Genomic DNA, 6,000 nt, shown 5'->3' on the forward strand with positions numbered 1-6,000 from the left:
CTGGCAAATCCAGCCCCGAATCACATTACTGTTCAGCTACAGGAATTCAAAAGGATAAAAACTCAATCACCTGTATAGCAAGTTTCTGTCTGCCTACATTTAGGTAACTGATAAAATTCTCACTGACTTTGGAAAAGTGAATGTTGTCCCCACCCATGCTATCTGCTACATGGTCATCCAACAGTGCTTGTGGCCAAAGATAAAAGACAAAAGAATCTAAAGTAATGGAACCATATGTTTAATTATTTACAAAAAAAAAAAAATCTTTCAGTAGAAGATGAGATTTCTAATTCTTATTGTCAAAAGTAAATTTATACCAACTCAACTCAGCTGGAAAAGTTTCACATGGAACCAACCAGTTTTAAAATTTCTCTCCTTCAAAATTACAAACTCTAATTTCTAAGCTTGGTTTGATCTGGCAGACCTCGTTTTTCAGATAAAATGTGTTCCTAGAATCCACAGAATAAAGCATGTTCCCATAGAAACCATGCTATATTTAGGAGTTGCTTGTCTACAAAGGACTAACCAAGAAATGAGGGAGGTGTGACCAAGAGTTGCACAAAAAAATAAATTCAGGTGTAATCTGGGCCTATGGGCAGCACAAAAATTTATTGTTCACATGGATAATGTAAGGATTGCAAGGTACTAAAATGTGTATATATTGTATTTTCAGCACTGAGCAGTCCATATTTTTCCCAATAAGAATTCAGCTCATTTTCCTTCGGTGGTGCCCAGATTTTCAAAAAAATATATAACAAAACCGTAATAGGAGAGCTTAGAAATCACCAAGTCCAGAAGAGTACAAACAGCTGTCTTCATTAACCAATGAAGCCACCACTATTCAGAGAGTTTAAAAAGTTACCACAGGCAGTAGGGCCAGTTGGGGAGTAGATAAGGTTGACGAACATAACCTCATTTCAAGCCCTCATGTCCACTACACCACAAGGTACTGTGGTGAACTTGAGATCATTTCTGGGAGGCCCATTAACAATCCAGGGCTTCAATGCCCATCTTTTCTAAGATATCTAGAATCTTACTTTGGTTATGAACCTTAAAAGTACATTAAAAGCCCTAGAAAGTTAAAATTCTTCTTCAGATGTAGTTCTTTGCCCCCAAATAACCATTAGAATAAGGCATTAACCTTGGTGATTATCCTAAGTTGGTTTTCAGAAGCACCAAAGTCAATCTGACCTGCTCAGGAGCAGGTCTGAAGCAGATGCTGCTAGAGATGACACCCTCTGACCCACTCTTCCCCCTCCATGGAAGATGTCACTGGAGAAGCCATCAGTGGGTAGTCTCTACTCCTGGAAGGATGTGCTGGGAGTCGCTTAGCATTCTATAGTGTTAAATTGCCACTGTGAGACATCCTTAGGAAAGTGGCAACAAAATCTGCAACTGCTAATTCCCTAACCAGTTTATAATCCTAAATCATTCACCAAGACCTTGAAGTGCCAGCTAGGATTTCCCGTTTGATCCAGAACACCCAGAGGCGAAGCCCACCCAGATACTGGAGGCAGCACCCAGGACTTGGACCTCTCCCAACTCTGGGCATCTGTCTTCTTGGTCCCTTCACTCATGTCTCTCTGTGTGTTCATGTGGGTGACTCCTTCTGTCTCGTTCTGTCCCGGATGCAACATAACTTTCTTCTGAGGAGACGTAGGATTTAAAATCAGAAGTGTGGAGACAGACCATCCCACATCCCTCCCCTCCATTTCACAGACAAGAGACGGAGGCCCATGTGGGCCATTCTGTCTCTCTCCCTTTTCCCCCCTGAGGAAAGTGACCCAAGCCAGCATTTCTGACCATCTTTAGGTGCCAAGCAAACTGAAGATCATCAAACCCATACACTTAATTTTTAAAATTTATGTTCTAGCATAGCTATTGTCTCAAATAATGAAACCAAAGTTGGCATGCAAAAGTTTTCAGTGATTGAGAGCCAGGGAAATGTGTTGGGAAAGCTCAGGGACCTGCAGGGTGGGAGACTTTTCCTCTGCTATAGCTATAACTTTACACTTTGCTCTCTTGTTTGATGAAGTTTTAGAATGCCAAGTGACGTCTGGAGCCTATGACCAAGAAGGAATTTTTGAGACATCTTTAGTGCAAAATGGTGGTTTATTAAAGCAGGTGGACAGGACCCGTGGGCAGGAAGGGCTGCTGCCCCATGACCCCGAGGACTGGCTGATTATATACTCAGGAGTTGGGGAGGTGCAGACAAAGGAGGTGTTCAGAAGGGCTGACATATGTTAAAGAAGACTATCAGGACACTAGAGGCCTGGTTATTGTCAAGCCAAGCTGTGGGGTTTTTTGTTTGTTTGTTTTTTCCTAATAAGGGACCAATATGAAGTCAGTTGGGACTCTTCTGGAAGTCAAGTGATTGTAAATCACTAGGACATCTGTAAACTGAGGGAGACTCCTGTCCTCCAGGACAGGGATCTCTGTAAAGTAACCATTAGGGCAGCCAGAGGGCCTGAGGAATGTCACGCATGTCAGGGGGACGGGGGTGTAGGGTGCCAGTCTCTGCCTTGTCCTTGGCTAGCGTTCTGCTCCCTCATCATGTCCGAGGGAGTTTGTGGGAGCACACAGAGTAAGCATCATGCTAGGGAGAACCTAAACACATGTGGAAAACCTCACATTTCCAGAGTAGCATTCTCCCTAGGGCTTGGGAGAACCAGATTTTTTATTTTTGTGGGATGAAGGACTATAGTCGTCTGTGCTTACTGGTATAGACCCTTGTGCTCTCAGTGACCCCTTCTAGTGATGTAGGTCAAGTACTCACTGTTCCGAAAGAAATGTGTCACACTTCTGTGGTTCAGCCAAGGCCCAGAATTTCAAAATTCTGATCTGTGAAGATATGTGAAAGGTATCCCTCCTACATCAATTTAAACTTTTTTTTTTTTCCTAGCAGACAAAGAGCTTTCGGGGAGAAAGGTAAATGGAACACAAATATCTCTTTGAGGATTAAAGCGGTTAAAGAAAACACATTTGAGGGTTTGGAGTGGTCACCAATGAAACCAGGTATCTTAAAAGGCCAACAGGAAACCCGAAGAGCAAACGCATTGTCCAGAGTGATCCGGACAGCTGGGGGGTGATCTAGCTGTCACACCAGAGCCAAAAGATTCTCCAAGGAGTACTGACTGAATCGAGACATGATTCAAGGCTTGGACTGCACCCCTCTCCAGAGGAGACCCCGTTTCTGTTACTGTTTCTTTTTCTTTTCTTTTTTTTTTTAAGATTTTATTTATTTATTTGACAGAGATCACAAGTAGGCAGAGAGGCAGGCAGAGAGAGAGGAAGGGAAATAGGCTCCCTGCTGAGCAGAGAGCCCAACGTGGGGCTCGATCCCAGGACCCTGTGACTATGACCTGAGCTGTAGGCAGAGGCTATAACCCACTGAGCTACCCAGGCGCCCCTGTTACTGTTTCTTTTTATGGGAAGATGATGCCTGTGTACAAACTCAGAGAGCTGGCATCTAAAGGCTGAAGGCAGTTGTGTTTGTCTACCGTGTTTTTTGCTGTGTGACATCTGACGGGGTGTATATTAGAGAGTCAAAGGAAACATTGCAGAATCAGCAGCTGTAAACAGCACTGGACAGCACTGGAAACAGGATCGCTAGAGCGCCCTATTTCCAAGGAAGCCGGGCCCTTGGTTACCATGGTGATATCTCAGCCTTGAAGAGCCTGGCCTTGGAGCTGTCTGGTCCAGGAAGTTTATCACGCGCTGGATCTCAGCCAGCACAGCATACCTGCCGAGCCCAGCACCTGTCCGTGCTTCCAGAAATCAGCAGTGCTAGAGGTCAGCCGTGATGGGGACAGCTGGTTCTGTGCTCTTGGGACAGGTGGCAGCAGCAGGCACGCACGAAGGAGGACTGACTTAATACAGAATTATAAGTGACTCTTGAGATTCTTTAAATGACCTGGTGTGGAACTCCAGAATAAAATCAGTATTTCCAACCAAGTGAGTATGTGGGGCTTTGTCATCATAGTCTGAACGCTGCAAACAATACAATAATGGTTTTTAATCCTCAGTTGTGATGTGGGAACGCCAGCTGTGATGTGGGAGCCATATATATATGTGCAAGTCCTTGCAATTTGGAGTACTTTACCTCCCATAATTAATACATTACTTCTTATGTAGTTTTAAGCCCATTTTAGCCTGAGTGGACCCCATGCCACTCATACCAACCTGCTGCTCTAGTCTGCTTTTGCTGAGTACTGGGGCACATGGCAAATCATAGTTTTATTGCCTTAACCTGTCTCCCTGTCTGGTTCCTTTCTACTTGGGCCTTTCCAGGTTTGCCTCTCCCTTGCGCTGTGGGTGCCATGGAAGGGATGTGGCAGGACAGATAGGACTTGGATGATCTCAAGCCAGGATGAGAGAAGGAGGGCTGTAGGGACATAGGTCCAGGTGCAAGACAGAGATAGGGGCTGTGCTAAGAGGTGGTTACTCTTTGAGGCGAAAGGGTCTGATTGTCTTGAAGATGCTTGACCCTGAATTGAGAAATCACACCTGCAACCCCACAGTTCCAGCTGGGGGAGAATTGGGTAGACCTCAGATGTCTGACAGCAGAGAACAATGTTCAAGGGAAATAAAAGGAGGAATCCTAGAGGGAAAGGCTCCAGCTGGGGCCCTGGGGGGTAAATGGGCAAGACGATGTTACGAAGAAGTTCCCCAGGGAGAGGGGTAGTCATGGTACCAACCCAACAGTTGAGAACAAAGGCTCTTTCTCCTCTTTGGGAGAAATAAGGAAGGTGGAGTAGCTCTTCTTCAATCTCTCTAGGGAGTAAAGTAGGTCACTCTGCCGAAACATCGTCTTGTTTTACATCATTTCCTGACCAGGCTGCGTGTGCTCACCCGCTAGCAGTAAGGCCCCACCCACCTCTGTCCTACCTCCCCAGAGTTAGTTGTTAATATCCCATCATTCTGAAGCTGAGGGTATACTAAGGGCTGCAGAGAATGGCAATATCCTACTGCTCTGCAGTATGATGTAGGCTAGGCAACACAGATCTAGTATGGCCTCTTTTGTTGACAAGTGAGGGGAACCTGACGACACTGAGCCTCGCCTCTGTGTTAGAGCTGAGTCTCAACCCCATCTGTGTTTGGCCCTGGATGGGTAGGAATGCAAACCAGAGAAGCATGGGGATCTGATTTTGTGTCTAAAACCTTTGAGCTCACCACAGTTCCAGTTTGGGGTAGAACTTGGGGATAAGAAAGGAAAATTATTTTTTTTTAAAGATTTTATTTAATTATTTGACAGAGAGAGATCACAAGCAGGCAGAGAGGCAGGCAGAGAGAGATGAAGGGAAGCAGGCCCCCCGCTGATCAGAGAGCCCCATGCGGGACTTGATCCCAGGACCCCGGGATCATGACCTGAGCCGAAGGCAGTGGCTTAACCCACTGAGCCACCCAGGCGCCCCAAGAAAGGAAAATTAAATGGCTAATTACTTCCTGGCCAGAACAGATTTTAGGGGCCAGATAAATCCATTTATAGAGAAACAAGGAAGATATCATTTCAGCATCTAGAGAAATACTGTGCCTTTTTCTTTATTTCAGATCTTGAAAATCTAATTGATTTTTAAAATTTTTCTCTACCTCTAACTGACTCTTGAGATTTCATAAGGTCAGGGAGGACCATTGTAGCTGAACAACTCTTGTTCCCCAGTGTGTGTGTGTGTGTGCGTGTGTGTGTGTGTGTGCACGCGTGTATATCTGTGTGTAATATCCAACGCCTAAGTTCATCCTAAATTCATGCTCTTTCTACAACACCTCACTGCCTCTGAAGGAGAAGCAACTAATTCCTACGATATGATTGTTTAACTCTGAGTTCTATGTTTTGTATATAACTTAAATTACTCAGAAGTAATGGAATTTCCTGATAATAGACCTTTGATGGGAAGTTGGGCCAGCCTCTCACTGTAATAGATAAGTGGCCAGACCCTCTCCCTCCAAGCACTGATAGCCAGGGCTCAGTCACATGACCTAGCACTCTAATCAGACATTCGT

Source organism: Mustela lutreola, chromosome 4 (genome assembly GCF_030435805.1).
Source record: "Mustela lutreola isolate mMusLut2 chromosome 4, mMusLut2.pri, whole genome shotgun sequence".
In the NCBI taxonomy this organism is placed as follows: Eukaryota; Metazoa; Chordata; class Mammalia; order Carnivora; family Mustelidae; genus Mustela; species Mustela lutreola.